The sequence below is a fragment of the Trichosurus vulpecula genome, chromosome 5 (genome assembly GCF_011100635.1).
Source record: "Trichosurus vulpecula isolate mTriVul1 chromosome 5, mTriVul1.pri, whole genome shotgun sequence".
In the NCBI taxonomy this organism is placed as follows: Eukaryota; Metazoa; Chordata; class Mammalia; order Diprotodontia; family Phalangeridae; genus Trichosurus; species Trichosurus vulpecula.
Window position 1 is genome coordinate 281933567 of NC_050577.1, and position 19900 is coordinate 281953466.

A 19900-nucleotide genomic window follows, 5' to 3' on the forward strand; every position below is an offset into this window, starting at 1 on the left:
ATCAGAAAGTACAGGATGTAGAGTAATATTCAATAAGGGTGTGGTCAATTCATGAAGGGCTGGAATCCAGCTTTTGAAGTCTGGTAAAGATTATGGACCCCTTCTAAGAATCATGTTTTAAATGTATAAAATAAAACATACAGGATTACAAAGTAAGCCAACCACACTGAAATAAATATCAAAACTTTTTTTTTTTAAAGTTCCTGGACTCTTGTGGGGCAGAGCCAAGATGGCAGCTGGAAAGCAGGGCCATGCCTAAAGCTCTCCCTCAGGACCCTCCAAACACCTATAAAAAATGGCTCTGAACAAATTCCAGATCTGCAGAACCCACGGAATAGCAGAGGGAAGCAGGGCTCCAGCCCAGGACAGCCTGGATGGTCACTGGGTAAAGTCTATCCCACAGAGTTGGGAATGGAGGGGAGCAGAGCCCAGCATGGGCTGTGCCCGGACCAAGCAGACCGGGAGCCAGGCGGAACAGGCCCTAGCACCTTGAACCAGTGAACTGTGGCAGTTTGACTTCTCAACCCACAAACACCAAAGACAACAGAGAAAGTCACTAGGAAAAAACTGTGGGAACAGAGTGGAAGGAGTTCGAAGTTCCGATGCCACCCCAGGGGCAGTGGAGGTGGTGCAGCTACAGAACTACAGCTCCACCTGGTGGGAGGAATTAAGTGGCAGATCAGAGTGGGAGTGCAGAACCTGCTCAGAACTGAGTCACGGTCCATGCTGGCTGTTCTTGGGGGAAAAGGAGTGCTGGTATGGCAGAGCTTGCTGTGTAGAAAGAACTCTGAAAACAACACTGCAGCCCCTCAAGCTTGTAACAAAGTACTCTCTACTCTACAAGCAGCCATACCCAGACTAAAAACTCAAGGGTCAAGTACTTGGCTGGGAACGTGCGCAGGCAGCGAAAATGGACCCAGATTCAGACTCAGACTTTGGAATCTTTCTTTGGTGACAAAGAAGACCAAAACGTACAGCCAGAAGAAGTCAACAAAGTCAAAGAGCCTACATCAAAAGCCTCCAAGAAATACATGAACTGGTCTCAGGCCATGGAAGAGCTCAAAAAGGATTTGCAAAAGCAAGTTAGAGAAGTAGAGGAAAAATTGGGAAAAGAAATGAGAGTGATACAAGAAAACCAGGAAAAACAAGTCAATAAGAAAATAACGCCTTAAAAAATAGACTAACTCAAATGGCAAAAGAGCTCCAAAAAGCCAATGAGGAGAAGAATGCCTTGAAAGACAGAATTAGTCAAATGGAAACGGAGGTCCAAAAGACCACTGAACTGTGATAGAAGCAGTATTATCTGCCAGAACCTACCACCACAGGAACTAGCTACTACACACACACTCCCTTCTTGTGGACAGCACTAATTGTTAGGAAGTTTCCCTTGAAATTTCCACTAATAGCTCTCACTTCTTGGCCTTTGGGACCAAACAAAATAATTCCGCTTCTATGTGGCAGCCCTTCAAATGAATGAAGACATACTATCATACCTTTCCTAAGCCTTCTTTTCTCCAAGTTCAACACCACTAATTTCATTCACATAGTTTATCAATGTCTTCCTAAAAAATGTGGTGACCAGAACTGAATGATATATTCTAGTTGCTGACCAATGGAGAGTACAATGGGATGTTTTGCATGTCTAGTGCAAACCACTAAAACTCTCTTAATTATGCTGAGGATATAAATACAAGCAAAATAAGAAAGAGTCCCTAGCCTCACAGAGATAACATTCTAGGGGAAGATAAACACACGAAAGGGAGCTGGGGGAGGCAAGGGTGCAGTGACATATAAAAGTGATACCTGTGGCAAGGTTTAGAAGTTGGGAAGCTAGGAACAAGGCTGGAAGCGGAACGAAGGCCAGCTTAGACCTGTCTGACCTCTTTTTCTACTTCCTGTAAGGAAATCTAGCAATATACTTTTCCCATCTGAATCTACCTATCTTTGTGAAGTATCTTTTTTACCTACTTAATCATCAAAATCAAGTATCAAAATAAATTGAATTTAAAACCAGACCCTCAAATTCCTATGTTTAAGCATTAAAATTTTCAGAAATAATACAACACTCAGATTATTGGGACTAAAAATATTATATTTTAGAAAAAGCAAAAAGAATTTTTTACCTATTTCGGTACAAAAAAATCCCATCAATAGTTTCAAAATCTTGTTTCATCTTTCATTTTTAATTTCAATTTTTGTGTAAGTTTTAAAATGCATATAATTATTAGTAAAGTAGTACATGAATATAAATTATAAATTAGCAAATATAGTATATGGAAGGGTATTCAAAATGTATGCAATCAAAAAAGACTGGAGACCACTAATTTAGAAGACTATCTACAAGGAATCACTCCTAGGTTTGAACTCCGGGCTTAATAGCTATAAACATCTTTGGTAAGCATAAATATATATATATATATCAAGTCAACAAGCATTTATTAAGTTCCTACTATGCACCAGACATTGGGCTAAACAAACCTTCCTGGACCGATTCCTGACTTTCTCTGGACTTCAAAATCATTCCTTTATTGCTGCCTCATCCTGAAGGTTCCCTCAGTGCCTGAGGCCTCCTTGTCCTGGAACATCCCACCAGGCCTACAACGTGCTCACCCTAGAATATCCCTCTAAAGGGCCCCAGGCTTGTGCACCCCAACACTGGCCCTTTTTCTCCCATTGGTGATTTCCTCCATGAGCCTCTCATTTGTCAAGAGGCCCAGGCTGCTCTTCCTGCATTCCCCTCCTAAACCCTGTTCCTGAGTTTCTCAGTCTATCTTCATTTTCCCTCCTCCAACCCCCAACTTTTCAGTTCTTTTGTTTGCTCTCTTCCCAGTTATTTGCTCCTTAAGAGCAAGGTCTGTCTTTCCTTTTGCCTCTTTTTGTATAGACTTAGCACAGTGCCTGGCACACAGAAGGCACTTAATATTTATTGAACTGAATTAGCACAGTGCTTAGCATGTAATAAGTATTTAAGAAAGTTTGTTTCCTTCCTTCCTTCCTTCATTCCTTTTTCCTTCCTTCCTAAACAGTAAGGATACCAAAAAAAAACAACAGTCCCAGTCTTATTCCTCACTTGATATTAATATTCAGAAGTCTGAATAAAGTTTTCTCTTATATCTATTAAAGAATCTTGTATTATTTCAACACATGAGTAGGAAGCACCTTACAGAGAAGAGAGGGAGGGAACAAGCATCTATTAAGCACTTACTATGTGCCAGGCACTTTGTTAAGCACTTTACCAAATCAAATGCTTTTTATAGTCAATAAAAAATAAGAACAATGAGTGAAATCTTGATTTCTTTGTACATTTCAGTCAATTTTGTGTTGACTAAAATATTTCTTTCACCATGCTCACTACTTCAGTCTGGCTCCAATCATGGTTCATTTCATTCTCTACTTCCTGACTCTGATTTCTAGACAGCTTCTTTACATACATAACTTCCCCCATATCTCTTCCCTCACTCTCAGTTCTGAAACCAACATCAAATTAATTTTGAGTTGTTCTTGGAAGGGATGTGTCAATTTACTCCCTCACTCCCAAGATCAAAATGCCACTTCCAGACCATCACTCCTCTGTGTGGTCTTCCACATCAGAAATGTAAGCTCCTTCAAGGCAGGGGCTGACAAAACTTTTGTTTTTATATCCCTGGACCTCAGCAGATTACATGGTGCACAATAATGCTTAAAAGTACTTTTTAAAAATATTCACTCACTCTGCACAGTGCTCTGTATATAGATTCCTGACAAATATTTCTTAAATTAAGTTCAGTTAAATGTTTTAACCTTTCTGCCTTGACATATGTGAAAGCAAAATAGGAAAGAGCTTTTAAAGATGGAATTACTTGGAATGGGAAAATAGCTGCACTGATCTTTCCATTGCTTTGTACAATGGCCAAACCAGACAAATAACCCCTCACTTCAATCAAAACTGAAGTCAAAGTTGCTCAGAAACTGCAAATAACTGTGATCATCTCAAAATAACTCACATAACCTACTTCTAAATGCACAAAAAACCTGACTGAATGCCAATTATGAATTCTGCTATATAAAGTAACTATTCAAGCAAATTAAATTTTAAACTTGAGAGTAAATTACAGAAAGTAAAATTAATTTATTGTATTAATTTAAAATATAATAAATTACAGAAATAGTAAAAATAGAGCACATTTCGCTAATTTCATTGTTACAATTAACATATTCCAGTGGCTCTCAAAGTATGGTCAGGGAACCTTTGGAAGTCGTGAGGTCAAAACTAATTTTATATTAACTAAGAAGAGGTAGTTAGGTCGAGCAGTGACTAGAATGCTGAAACTGGAGTCAGGAAGATCTGGATTCAAATTCAGCCAGATACTTATTAGCTCAGCCTCAATTTCCTCATCTCAAATAGGGATAATAGCACCTACTTCCCAGGGTTGTCCTGTGCATAAAATGAGTTAATATTTGTAGAGCACTTTGCAAACTTTAAAGTGTTATGTACTATTATTATTATTATGGTAAGATATAGCTATAACTAACATAAACAAAAGTTCTTGGACAGATGGGGAGGAGAGTGGATGTCTCAATAATTGTTAAGCGTAAATAAGGCATGAAACCAAAAACTCTGAGAACCGAAGGTATATGCTAAGATATGTTGTGGGTGTGTTTTCACCACATACATAAAATGTTCCTACAAAAGCACTGAAAGCTTAAGTTAGGACATGAGGTTTTTTGTTGTTGGGGTGGAGAGGTTTAGCAACGAGCTCCTGATATTCTCCACAAAATGCTGTAGACTGTCACCTGGCACCTTGTAGTAGTAATAACTATAGCATAGGTCTCCCAGAGGCATGTCAGTTAAGCACCTCCCCCACCTACTTTTTTTTAACCTCCGCCTCCCTCCCCCCCTCCTCCTTTTCTGCTTCCTTTTGTAGGTGGTCTTCCCTGATTGGATGGTAAGATCCTTGAAGGCAGCGGCAGTCTTTTGCCTTTCTTGGTATCCTCAAAGCTAAGCACAGTGCCTGGCACGTAGTAGGCGCTAATAAGTGTTAAACTGACAGACCTCCGAGTCCAGAGCTCACTTTGTCCTCTCCTGCAAGAGCCTCTCGCGCCCGCCCCGCCCCCCCCCACTACCTCCTTACAAGGTCTCAGGAGAATATAATCTAGAACCACGACATCCAACCCCGAATCTGACAGTGCTGGGGTGGGAACCCGCCCCGAAAAGAGGAGGTGAATGAATCCTGTCAACCCGGGCAGGGGACCTCGGCGCAAGCCTCAGAGGACGTGCGAAAACGCCAATGGGGGGTGTGAGAAAAGCCACCCGGCCAGAATGAGGATTCTCAGAGCATGGGGAGTGAGGAGCTCACGGGCTTAGCCAGCCTACATTCCCGTGCCCCCGGGCGGGTAATCTGCCCGCCCAAGCCTCAGAGGAGTGACACCGGACCGCGGGCAGCGCAGAGGTATGGGGCCAGTAACGCCCCCAAAGAGAGGGGGGAGGGTGCTCGGAAACCGGGTTCCCGCTCTCGTACGCGCCGGAAAGAAATCGCCGCTCCGGGAGCCAACCTCGCTGCACCGGCCCGAGCCCCTAGCTCAAGACCCCCAGAGCGGGCCTCCGCGCAGCATCCATAACCTCACGACTCTTTTACCTTATTGTACAGTACACGCCGACAGCCATGATACACGGAAGCCCTCAGCCACTCAGGGTCCCGAGCGTCCGGAAATATCGCGGGAGGTGTAGAAGCACCCACCGGAAATTTCTTTTTGGCTACGGATGAAGTTCTCGCGATATTCTCCGTGGCCCACAGACTAGTCCGAGGAGTCAGAAGAGGTGGAGACTAGAGAGAGGGGGGCGTGGTTAATGCGAGTTCTGGGGTTAAGACTCGCGCCAGAAGCAAGCACGTGTTTCCAAAATCCAGACAAGGTGCAAAGGCAGAGGCTACCGATACGTGGCCCTGGTCCAATGTCCAAAGTTTCAAAGTGCCGTACTAACAGCTTCATTATTGAGGCCCGTGGTATGTCATTCCCTATTCCTCCTAACACAATACTAAGCTGGCAGCTCCTTGATTTTTCCAAGCAAGGCTATTCGCGTTGATAAAACTGATTGCCCCAGGCATGTGCAGGAGCCGGGTAGCTCATACCCAACTTAGCTGATTGCTAAATATTACGTATACTACAAACCAGGGCTTGGTTTACTGTTCGGTTCATTGTCTAGACTCAAGAAAGTAATGGAGATAATGATGCAGATGAAATTTTAAAGTGTGTCGTGTACATTTTCCTGGACAGCGGTTGATAAACGTTTACCAGCATCCTCCTAAAGTCGACCCAGTCAATCATCATCACCCTCTCTCACCTTTTCCTGCAAGGAAAGATGATTTAAAAAAAAAAAAGTAGGGGCAGCTAGGTGGTGCAGTGAGTAGATCATCGGCCCTGGAGTCAGGAGGACCTGAGTTCAAATGTGACCTCAGACACTTGACACACTAGCTGTGTGACCTTGGGCAAGTCACTTAACCCCAATGGCCCTGCCTTCTTCCCTTAAAAAAAAAAGAATTTAAAAAAAAATAGGGATAGAAGAGAAAGGGGAAATAAGAGATTGCCAAAGGAATGAGGAATACAGCTGGAGTCAGAGACAGTTTTACTGTTTAAATATGACCTCCTATACCACATTTCAAATTCCAGTCTGATCATCTCAAACCTTTCTGATTTCAGGGTTTTTTTTTCCTTCTCAGACCCCAGGCTACTTACTTTTGCACATTTAGGACTATGATTAATATTGATAATTAGTTCAAGTCTTGCTTCAGGCAATTACTGTGGGACCCTGTTTAAGCAACTTACCCTCTCTTCCTCCGTTTCCTCGTCTTGTAAAATGGAAATAATAATGGCACCTAACTCAGGTGATGTGCTGATAAATGTTTAACAACAGGCTTTCAGGGGGAAAAATGTATGGCTGACACCTTCTTAAGTTTAATCTGTATTATTAGCATTTTCTCCATCATTTTCTTAAATCTAGGCAATCAACAAAACAACAAATCAAATCTTGATTTGTAGCATTTGCCAATTTCTTCTCAGAGTTACAGAATGAGATATTTGCAAAATGTTTTGCAAACCAAAGTGCTAGATAATGTACATTCAAGTAATGTCATAGATCAAATATCTGTTATTTGTTAATGTTTCTATTTTCCTGAAATGTATTATTTTCCTTTTTTTCCATACCTGATTGCTATGTAAGAATAGTGACAATTTAGACATGAGGAAATTATGTCTCAAAGGTGTTAAGTGATTTGCCCAAGGTCACATAACTAGGACTAAAACCCAGGTCTCTGGGCTACTACACAATAGTAAATTAGGAGATTCTCTTTAACATAAAAACAAATTACAGGCTCTTAATGAGAAGGGACTTCAAAAGTCACCCTGTCGACTTGAACAAGAATCCCTGACAAGTGATCTTTCAGGGTGATGTTAACCACACTGGACTTGGGCGTTGTGTATCCTTTAGAATAGATCCTGCAACATTTGTGTTATTTGTGTTAATTAACTTCTCTAAGAATTTGATAAATTCTGTATTGTGTTTAGAATGAGAGAGCAGTGGCATAGTCCTATCAGACTACATCTAATGTCTTGTGTCCAGGTCTGGGTGGAATATTTTAGGAAGGATATTTGATAAGCTCATACACTTCCAAATGTTGAGGTCAGAGTTCGGAGAGCAGGTTCAGATGTGAAAGAATTCACTTAGATCATTTTCTTCTAAGCAAGGGGAGCTTTATTGAGGCAAAAGCAGTGCACTGTTTGTATCGTATCACAAAGGTGATTAACCAGGATGATGACACAAACAATAAGGAACTGGAGAAGAAAAGACATAATCATTTTTTTTCTGATATTTCAAGTGTTGTAGCACAGACAGGGATTAAATTGGTTTTGCTCAGTCTCAGACAACAGAACTAGCAAGAATAGGTAGATGTTAAAGAAAGGCAGAGTTTGGCTCCATATAATGAAACACTTCCTAACACAATTGTTTTTAAAGTGGAATGGGCTTGAGAAGCAATAAACTAGTGTTCAGTTAAAGAAAGGCTGGGTGTTTATTTGTTGGGGACAATGTAGATTGGATTTTACACTTCAGGTGAGAGATGGGCCAGATGATCTCTAAGTTTTCTTCCCACTGTTGAGCAGATACTGGCAATCTGAAGTGTAAAAATAGCTAATTGGGGATGGGGGAAGGGGGTGGTGCGGAGCCAAGTTGGTGACTAGAAAGCAGGGACTTGCTTAAGCTGCCCCCCAAATCCCTCCAAACACCTGTAAAAATGGCTCGGAACAAATTCTAGAGCTGTGGAACTCACGAAATATCAGAAGGAAGCAGGGCTCCAGCCCAGGAAAGCCTGGATGGTCGCCAGGAAAGGTCTATCGAGTGGTGCTGAGAGCGGAGGACCGCCCCAAGTGGGCTGCACCAGGACAGACCAGACCCTGAGTCAGCCAGCCAGAACAGGCCTTGGGGCCATGAAACAGTGAGCTGTGGGAGTTACCAGACTTCTCAACCCACAAAAGCCAAAGAGCAGGTTAGGGGGAAACTGCAGGAATGAGTTCAGAGTGGCCAGCCACCAATGCTGGGGGTGGAGGAAGTGGTGCAGTGATGGCCATAGCAGCAGCAGGGAGCTCCTGAGGCTGCCTCCAGAGCACCAGTGTCAGCAGCTTCCCGATTCCCTGGCTCACATAGTGGGAAGAATCTAGCAGCAGATCAGAGCAGGAGTACAAGGAGCACTTTGCGGGCACAAAGGCAGATTCTCTTGCTCTGCCCTGCTCGGATCTGTATTGTGGTCCTGGTTGGCAGTTCTTGGGGGAGGAGGAGCGCTGCAGTGAGAGAGCCTGGGGTGATGGTGAAATAGAAGTAGCTCTGAAAACAGCAGCGCTTGGACCCTAAAGCTTGGGACAAAGTACTCTCTACTCTACAGGCAGTCATATCCTGACAGAAATCTCAAGGGTCAAGGAGTTGGCTGGGAACATGAACAGGCAGTGAAAACCAACTCAGACTCAAACTCAGACTCAAACTCAAACTCTAGATTCCTTTTTTTGGTGACAAAGAAGACCAAAACAAACAGCCAGAAGAAGTCAACAAAGTCAAAGAGCCTATATCAAAAGCTTCCAAGAAAAGTATTGGTCTCAGGCCGTGGAAGAGATCAAAAAGGATTTGGAAAAGCAAATAAGAGAAGTAAAGGAAAAATTGGGACGAGAAATGAGGCTGATGCAAGAAAACCACGAAAAACAAGTCAACAACTTGCTAAAGGAGACCCAAAAAATACTGAAGAAAATGTCACCTTAAAAAATAGACTAACCCAAATGGTGAAAGAGCTCCAAAAAGGAGGAGAAGAATGCTTGAAAGGCAGAATTAGCCAAATGGAAAAGGAGGTCCAAAAGACCACTGAAGAAAACACCACCTTAAAAATTAGATTAGAGCAAGTGGAAGCTAGTGACTTTATGAGAAACCAAGATATTATAAAACAGAACCAAAGGAAGGAAAAAGTGGAAGACAATGTGAAATATCGCACTGGAAAAACCACTGACCTAGAAAATAGATCCAGGAGAGATAATTTAAAAATTATTGGACTACCTGAAAGCCCTGATCAAAAAAAGAGCCTAGATATCATCTTTCAAGAAATTATCAAGGAGAACTGCCCTGATATTCTAGAGCCAGAGGGTAAAATAGAAATTGAAAGAATCTACCGATTGCCTCCTCAAAAAGATCCCCAAAAGAAAACTCCTAGGAATATTGTCACCAAATTCCAGAGCTCCCAGATCAAGGAGAAAATACTGCAAGCAGCCAGAAAGAAACAATTTGATATTGTGGAAACACAATCGGGATAACACAAGATCTAGCAGCTTCTACATTAAGGGATTGAAGGGCTTGGAATATGACACTCCGGAGGTCAATGGATCTAGGATTAAAACCAAGGATCACCTACCCAGCAAAACCGAGTATCATGCTCCAAGGCAAAATATGGATTTTCAATAAAATAGAGGACTTGCAAGCTTTCTCAAGGAAAAGACCAGAGCTGAATAGAAAATTTGACTTTCAAATACAAAAATGAAGAGAATCATGAAAAGTTAAACAAGAAAGAGAATTCATAAAGGACTTACTAAAGTTGAACTGTTATGTTTACATTCCTACATGGAAAGATGATGTGTGTAATTCATAAGACCTTTCTCAGTTTTGGGGGAGTTGAAGGGAATATAGACAGAGGGCACAGGATGAGTTGAATATGAAAGGGATGATATCTAAAAAAATGAAATAAATTTAAGGGGTAAGAGAGGAATATATTGAGAGAGGGAGAAAGGGACAGATAGAATGGGGTAAATTATCTCAAATAAAAGTGGCAAGAAAAAGCAGTTCTGTTGGAAGGGAAGAGGGGTCAGGTAAGGGGGAATGAGTGAGTCTTACTCTCATTGGATTTGACTTGAGGAGGGAATAACATACACACTCAATTGGGTATCTTACTCCACAGGAAAGTAAGGGGAAGGGGATAAAAAAGGGGGGGATAATAGAAGGGAGGGCAGATAGGGGGAAGAGGTAATCAAAAGCAAACACCTTTGAAAATGGACAGGGTCAAGGGAGAAAATTGAATAAAGGGGGACAGGATAGGATGGAAGGAAATATAGTTAGCCTTTCCCAACATGAGCATTGTGGAAGTGTTTTACATAATGATACACGTGTGATCTATGTGGAATTGCTTGCCTTCCCAGGGAGGGGAGGTGGAAAGGGAAGACGGGAGAGAATTTAGAACTCGAAGTTTTAAAAGCAGATGCTTAAAAAAATAACAAAAAAGTTTTTTTGCATGCAGCTGGGAAACAAGATATATAGGGAATGGGGCAAAGAAATCTATGCTGCCCTACAAGAAAGTAAGGGGAAAGAGGATGGGGGGTTAATGGGGTAAAAGAGGGGACGGCTGACTGGGGAATGAGGCAATCAGAATATATGCCATCTTGGAATGACGGGGAGGGAGAAATGGGGAGAAAATTTGTGACTCAAAATCTTGTGGAAATCAATGTTGAAAACTAAAATATTAAATATTAAAAAAGTTAATATCTCAGATTTAAAAAAAGGAAAGAAATAGCTAATTGAACAACTTCTTTTAATGATAAGGGTACCACTTGCATTTCTTTTTCAATTTAATTCTGGCAGGAGGAGACAACTCCAAGAACCAATACAAGAAGCTGTATTAGCAGTGACTTGACACTTCCCACTACCAGAGGTCGATAGCGAATATAAACAATGCTCAGAGTCCGTAGTACAAGCAGCAGGTCCTCAAGGAAGAAATAGAGAAGGAAATATCCTGGGGGAGAGGGATATCCCATACTAAGAACTAGGTGATCACAGTATGTGGGACAGTGACCCTTCACTGAATTAAATTCAGAGGCTTTTCAAAGTAGAAAGTAGACAGGAATTTTATTGCTTTTTCATGAGAAAGGACACCACCCAAGCGGGGGCATTTTAATTATGTTTTGCATTTATTCGGTCTGAATAAATGGACTCATCCCCTGAACAGAGTACAGGAGAGTTCAAAGGACTCAGCTGGACACCAATCCTTTTACTGACTTCTCCTGCCAGGCTCTTCATTGGCCAGATACAACCCCCTGACTGCCTACGTCATGCAGTCCTCCAATGCCTGGTTTAATCATGCGCACAAGCCTCTGACCTTTCACCCGACCTGCCTGAGGCCTGGTTTCTGCTAGATCAGAGCTCTGACTGGAAGTAGTTCCAATCAGTCGCCTGACTTACATTCTGCTAAAGCTGGGAGAGGGGTAGAAGGACACCTTCAACTCTGTGGAAACAAAACCCTTCCCCCCATCTCTTACAACAGTGAGTTGGAAAAACTGATTCCTGAACTTCAGAGTGGATGACAACCACACTGGCAAATGACAGGCTGTGACTGCTCCACTGACTAGGAATTTTAGTGGGGCTTTGATAGCACCGTTCAAGTATGTTCCCCCCAAAACGGTGGTAGTAATGGTGGGACTACCTCTATGTACAGGGTAAATGAAAGCCCACTCATTGTTTTGACTTTTGCCATCACAGTGGTGAAACAGAGCATGAGATGGTCGCTCAATCAGGATATAAAGTCAGGGAAGGCCAAGGGGGCAGGGGGCAGGGTAAGCAAGCCAGCTAGTAAGTTTCCATAGCAAATTAAAACTGCGTCACAAGTCAGAGTTACAAGGTAGCCCCCAGGTCACAAAATGAAATCTAAGAAACTTCAAGGGATCATAGGGTAAAGTAGGTATCCAATACTGATTACTTCTGAATTTCTACCTCCATGAAATGCTACAGCCACAGGTCGACAGTTTGACTGAACCCAGATCTTCGATGGATGAGGAGGGGAGGAGTGCATGCCCTGTGCCCAGAAGCAAGCCCATGGATACAACAACCTAGCAATCTTCGAATGTCTCCAGGCCTTAAATGAAACCAGCAAGGCTGTATTCTTTTACAAGTGGATGTTGTCATTTTTCCTTTCTCTTTTTTTTCCTTTTTCAGTAACCAAACTGTTCACATAGAAAAGAGGAGGTACCTTACACTTCCTTCCTTCTTTGCTTACTTCAGTTGTCAGTTTGAATGGTGTTCTGGTTCTGCTGATTTCACTTTGCAACAATTCAGATAAATATTTCCATAGTCATCCTATTTATTACTTCTGCCTGGAACAGATTGAAGTAGTTCTTTGGGAGCGGATGGAAGATGCCTGGCCAGGCATCAACCTTTCCTCAAAGAACAAGACTGTGCCCAGCAGGATATAGAAGGCTCAGGGCACTAGTTCACTAGTATGAGGTCCTCTCACTTGAAGAGGCTGGCAATGAGGTAGCAGCAGAAAGTGGTAGACTCCCTAGGCAGATGGAAGATTTGTGGCCTGGATCCTATCAGCCTTTTCTTCGGGGATAGACTGTGCCCTAGCACCCCCACATTTGACCTTGACCATCCTCTCCTAGATGTTCTATCAATTTTTGTGGCAACACTCTTCTAGTTGGCCTCCTTTCTGTCTGATTACTTTGTTTCATTTTCTTTTGCAGGCACATAATGCATATCATGTCCCCTAATTGTTCTCCAAAGCTTTGTGCCCTCTTCTCTTGTCCTTAGTCACCACATCAATTCCCAGGAATTTATCGGTTCTATAAAGATGACTCACAGATGTATATCTCCAGCCCTGAGCTTCTCCCCCTCCCCTGACTTTCAGTCCCATATTACTAGTTAACTTTTGAATATGTCATACTGGATATCTCAGAGACATTTCAAACTCAACTCTGTATCTGTATCATTTCCATTCTTCCATTTATCCTCATATTTAACCTCAGTAGTTATCCTCATATCCTCACTCTCCTTTCACCCCTCATATCCAAAATTGCCAAATCTTGTCATTTCTACTTCTACATCTCTTATACCCGATTGCTTTTCCCTCCTACAGCCACACCCAAAGTTCAGTCCACACCTAGAGTTCAGGGCCTAATCACCTTTCATCTAGACTATTTGAACTGTCTCATAATTGATCTTCCTGCCTCAAGTCTTTCCCCATTCTAACCTATCCTCCACTTAGATGCCAAAATGATTTTCCTTAAGGGAAGATCTGACCATGTCCCTCCCTGACTCAATAAACTTTGATGGCATCCTGTTTTATTTAGGATAAATATGAAATCTATCATTTAAAGCTCTTTACAAGTTGGCCCCAATCTATCTTTCCAGGCTTACTATATCCCCACCCCCATCCCTCATCCCTTACTTATCCCCACCCCACCCCCAACCCCACCCTTGCCATGTTTTATGATCCAATCAAATTGACCTCTGTTCCTCATGTAAAGCTCTCCATCTCCATGTGCTGGCCAACATAACATGTATGCCTAAATAGCACTTTCTCACTGCATCTGCCTTAGAGATTTCTTCAAAATACAGCTCAAGCACTGCCTTCTACCCAAAGCTTTCTTGGTTCTACCTTCCCCCAACCAGCTAGTGTCCTTTTTCCCTATTAACCAGTATTTATTTTGCATTTATTTTATATATATGGCTAAAGACAGTATAGAATACTTTTATTCTATATATACACTTAAAATATATATGCACGTTATTCCCTCAGACAGAATTCTTTGAGGGCAAGGATTGTTTTATTCTTTATATGTAGATACCCAGGATCTAGCATAGCACATGACAATAAATGCTTGTTGATGGAATGATTGACTGGTACTACGATTTATATACTGTGTGAGGCATTTGAATAAACCTAAACCATTTCCTGTGTTGGTACTGTGAATTACATGGGCTGTGAAGATCCAAGGAAAGTAATTTACTCCCTAATGATATCAAGCATTTCCCTCTTTTATGGGAGGGCCTCAATCCCAGGGTAGCACTATTAGAAAAGAATAATAGGTAGGTGAGATTTTCCAGAGGAGTGAATTGCATGACTCTCTAGCAAATACAGCTGCTTCCCCTAACTCCTTTGGTAAAGGAAAATAACCTCAGCCTGAGGGACTATATAGGTAGGTCCCTGGGAAAGGGGGAGGTTCATTATAGTAGAAGGGAATTATATTGACTATTTATGAACTTAGTTATAAGGCAGAGTAAAGTTGAAAGAGTGCTGCATCTGAGCTCAGAAGTCAGAGGTTCAAATTCTTCCCCTTTGACTTTGAGCAAATCATATAATCTCTCTAGCCCTTAGCTTCTTTATCAGTAAGATGAGACTTTGAACTAGATGGCCTCTAAGGAAAATTCCAGCTTCATAGCTATGTTCTTATGATTTTCATTTTTCTTTTTGGTGTTTTAGAACATTCTTTCATATGATTAGTAGATTGTAATTCTTTTTAGAACTGTTTGTTCATATGTTTTATTTGATATGTGATACAGTAGGAAAAGTTTTAGAGTTAGAGGGCCTGAATTCAGATCCTGGCTCTGCTAGTTACTGTGACCTTGGGCAAGTCATTTCACTTCTCTATATTCTCAGTTCCTTCAGTCTGTGTAATAGCACATTTGGAGCATGCCCAGATCATCTAACATGGAGGTGGGCTGAGAAGCTTGCCTTGGCATGCCCAGATCTTCTAATTCTATTCTATTTTAGTTGTATCAATTTTATTTGTACAGAAGTATTTCTATCTTGTGAGATAAAAAATATCTATTTTCTCTTTTGTAATTATCTCTTTTCCTTGTTTGTTTAAGAAATCTCTCCCTAGCTGTCGCTACAAATGGTACCTGACAAGGTTTCACCTTTAATACTCAGCTCACATGTTGACTTAGAGTTTATTATGGCATATGTTGTATGACACTGTTTAAACCTAATTTCTGCCATACTGCTTTCTAGTTTTCCCAACAATTCTTGACAAATAGGGAGCTGTCTCCTAGGTAATTTTTTTTTCAGGGCTTATCAACACTAGATATTGAATCAAATTGTTTCTGAGTCTTATCAAGGTAGATTAATGATTCTTAGTCTTTCTTCTGAAAATATAGAGGCTTTGTCAATTTGTATATTCCATATCCCCATTAGTAAGAGACAATAAAAACATTTCAGCTGGATTCCACAAGTATATACTGAGTGACTTATTGTTGTATAGCACTGTGCTAGATATTGTAGAGTGCACAAAAATGGTATTTGTACCTATCCCTGCCCTCGAGGAATTTACAAAATTGTTGGTGAAATAAGACTTACATATATAAAACAATTAGAAAGTATAAGATGCTATATAACAAAGTGCCAAAATCTAAAATACAGATAAGTGCCATGGATAGTTAAAAAGGAAAGAGATTAGTATTATCTAGAATCATCAGTGAAAGCTTCACTAAGGATGTGATACTTCATAATAGGTAATAGGATAATGCAACTAGAGCTAGAAGGGACCTCTGAGCCATATAAGCTAATACTCTCTTTTAAAGATGGAGAAATTGAGGTAGAGTAGCTTTTCTAAGATCATACAGGTGGTATGTAGAAGAGGTTGAATTTGAACCCAGGTTCTCTAATTCTTTCTGTGTGGGATACAAGATTGTGAAAGCTTCCCATGAATAAATCAGGCAAGGTAATACTCAAATAGTACAACTTTATTTGGGATGTAGACCTCACTAGGCCTAAGTTTCGTTTTCCTGTAAATCATATGATTTCGGGGAAATCAGGTGGTCTCCCCTTCTCCCCCTCCCCTAGCCTACTCCCATGCTGTCACCTTAACATTGAAATTTCCCCATAAGGTAATTCTGTAGTTTCTATGCTAGTATTGGGTAAACTTATGCTGGGATAGATTGTGAGGCCACCTGTCCCAGCAAATAGGGACAGGAGTCCAGCCTCTAGGGGTGGAATTTCTTAGAATTGTTTGTACAAGGTTATATATCCCCTTGCTTGCCTTCTCCCCCTTGCCTCTCTGCACTACCATCCCGCCCTGGTAGTGGGAGATGCCCAATTCTCGCAAGACTTGATCAAATAAAGCTTCTGTTTTGTTTCTACCTTGAGAAAACCGAGACACCTCTGTTTTTGTTTATTTTGAGCCTGTGGTTTGTCCCACACATTTCTAGTGATCCTGAGGTGCCCCTCCTTTTATGGGAGGTCCTAAATCCCAAGGAAGTGGCATAAATCTGAGTACTAGGTTTACCAAAGGAGTGAGTTGTTTGGCTTTAGCAAGCCCAATTGCTCCTCCCTCCTCCTTCAATGGGGAGCTCATGAAGCAGGAAAAGGATTTTGAAGGATTAATAAAATTTGAAGGATTTAGTCTCAGATGTCAGGTAGGAGAAGAGTATGAGCAAAGGTACAGAGGCTAGAAGGTATGGAAAGAGAGGATGAATAGGAGAGCCTGGCTGGAGTATCAGGTACATGGTAGTAGTAGCAGTAGATATGGTTGTATAGGTGAATTGTACTAGATTATATTTTTGCTTGGTAAGATGAGGAATTTGGGCTTGACTTGGAAATGAAGAAAACAATGCTTTAGAAGAAGATTAATTTGGCAGCAATGTGCAATATGAATTGGAGCTAAGACAGGTTGGAGACAGATTAGTTAGGAAGGAAGGTGTCACAGCAATCTGGATATAATAGGATGGTGGCAGGATAAATGCAGAAACAAGTGAAAGGGCGTATTTCAAATGGAGAATCAGCATGATTTTGTGACAGGACTCTGGAATGGAGAGGAAAAGTCTCCCTGATTTCCCAGGTGTTCATCAAAATAAAGAAAGGATTGTAGTATGTTATTTTGCCACTAGTAGGCGCTGCGCTGCCCTAAAAATTCAAATACATAGTAAAATCATTTTCAAATAACAAGCTTCAATATTGTTACATTGCCTTTTCTCTCCCACCCTTCCTCTCAGCTGGACTCGGAGGGGTGGGCATTGGGGAACAAAAAGAAAAAGTTGGGTAATCTAGTGAAGATTTCTTCAACATAAACTCTGAGGAAACGGAAGGGCAATCATAGTGAAGTAGGGTTTCATTCAAGCTAGCAGCTGCAAGTTTGGCTCAGATCATTTCCACGTCACACGTCTGGGCTCAGCTGCTCTCCACCGTGGCTTCCCTCAACAAGGTCCTTTCTGCTACCACAAGTCCATCAATGGCTTCACAAAGAAATCTCATTAGGCACTCACTGAATTCTGCTCGCAGGACTACAGCCTTCAACGTCTCCTTTCTCCATTTCCAATCCAAGGGCAGAAACCATCAACCCACTGTTCAGTAGTGGGTACCTTGCTCTCATCTGTCCAAACCCTGGAAAATTCTGATGACATCTAACATAATTGTGGATGGAGAAGAATTCTTAACTAAACTAAGGATTAGAGGTGATCATCGTAGTTAAAATGAACAATTTCCATCACACAAAATTGAAAAAATTTTTCCACAAGTAAAATATAAATGGTTAGAATCAGAAGGGAAACAAATAAGAAAATATCTTTGTAGCAAATGATAACTATATATCCAAGGTATATAGGGAATTCATACAAACATATAAAAGCCATTCCTCAATAGATAAGTAGTCAAAAGTCACAAAGTAGTAGTTTTCAAATGGAAAAATCTAAGCTAAATACAACCTTATGAAAAAAATTCTCCAATCAATAATGAGGAATGTAAATTAAAACAATTTGAAGTTCTACTTCAAACCCGTAAGATTAACAAAGATGACAAAAGAGGAAAACAGCAGTTATTAGAAGATAGGCACACTGATATACTATTGGTGAAGGTGTGAATTAGTCCAACTATTACAGAAAACTATTTCAAACCATACCCAAAAAGATACTAATCATTACCTAATCTTTGACCTAGCAATAGCACTATTAGCTGTATAGGTAGAGTGAAAGGGACAAATTATTTATAGCAGCATTTTTATGTGCATGTGGTAGCAAAGAACTCAAAACCAAGTGGGTATCCCATCAACTGGGGAATAGTTGAACAAAATATGTTTTAAGAATGTAGTAAAATACTACTGTAGTGTTAAGAAGTGACAAAAGAGAGAAATCTGAGACTCATATAAACTGTTGCAGAGTTAAATAAGTAGAACCAGTAGAACAATTTATGCAATGACCACAATAATATAAAGGAAAATAACTTTGAGATGCTTCAGGACTTTAATTGATAAAGTGACTAATCATAACTTCAGAAGACTGAAGAAGGGCAGTGTTTTCAGAGTGGGTAGAGTCCTGAATGTGGAGTCAGTAAGGCAGATTCAAATTCCACCCCCAAAACTTACTAGTTGTGACCCTGGCAAGTCACTTACAGTCTCTGTACTTCAGTTTCCTCATCTGTAAAACGGGAAGGAGAAAGTTGGATTCAAAAGTATATAGGGTCCCTTCTAGCTTTTAATCTATGATCCTATAATAAAGCTTGCCTCTCACCTCTTGACAGGCAGGTATTGTACTAGAGGAAGTGAATAAGACAAACATTTTTAGACCTGACCAATGTGTGGACCTGTGTCACTTGACTATATTTGTTGCAAGGGAGGACTTCTGTTTGGGGGAGAGGACTGTTGTAAGGTAAAGATAGAGATGGAAAAAAAGAAGGAAAAAATATCAAAAATATTTTTTAAAACACAGAAAAACTTCAGCAGAGAGACATAAGCAGGACATTTTTGTTACCACCATGTTAAAATTAATATATATTTAAACCAAATTATGTAACAGAAGTCCAGTTTCATGTACAATTTTCTTTTTTTGTTCTTTATATATTGAAATGTTTGTGTCTGTGGATGTTTGTTAAGTTCATAATAAAGAAAAAAATTGAAAAAGAAAAGTTCCACCAAAGGCAAAGGAAACAAACCTAAGGACACTTGCTGAGAAATCTTAGTGTTCAATGAACACACAATTTGTGGATCAATGGATATCTATTCCACACTAAGAAGCTTAGAGACTACCCCTTGCCTTTTTATAGAATAGCCCCAGAGAATGGTGGGAGCACCATAAAGAGGTGCCACCAGAAAGGTAGGGGAATTAGACATCTTGATGAGCTAGAAGAAAGGAATGATGTATAATTAGGTAAGTGAACTATAGAAGGAAGGAGATACCTACTTATGGTGGAAAGATTGGCAAATAATAGCTCAGAAGACAAAGTTTCAAATGGGAAAGATGTTACTATAACTTAATGACTTTCCTTCAGATTGAGAAAGACCTAAGCACTGAAGTAGATTAGGGAGAAGTATTGAACCGAGAGGAAGTTCCTTTCCTGCCTAGAGTTCATCTGTGGAAACCCCTAGGATAAAGAGACAATCTATGAATAGAGACAATTAGGTGGCACAGTGGATAGCGCATTGGGCCTGGAGGCAAGAAGACAGATTCTGACACTTACTAGTTGGGTGATCCTGGGAAAGTCACTTAATCTCTGTTTACCTGAGTTTTCTCTTCTGTAAAATGGGGATAATAATAGCACCTACCTTCCAGGGTTGTTGTGAGGATCAAATGAGATAATGATTGAAAAGCACCTAGCACATCGTAAGTGCTATATAAATGCAATTCTTCTTCTTTTTATTATTATTG

The 19900-nt window shown here is 40.8% G+C and overlaps 1 protein-coding gene across 2 annotated transcripts in view; it reads right to left on the bottom strand.

Annotated features, from left to right (window-relative positions):
- Window positions 1-5710, bottom strand: part of ERGIC2 (ERGIC and golgi 2) — an 81316-nt gene extending 75606 nt beyond the window's left edge. For both annotated transcript variants that reach the window (XR_005010456.1, XM_036759379.1), the window contains exon 1: window positions 5616-5710. The gene's annotated coding sequence lies outside the window, so the exon portion shown is untranslated. The remainder of the gene's footprint in view (window positions 1-5615) is intronic.
- Window positions 5711-19900: the final 14190 nt, after the last annotated feature.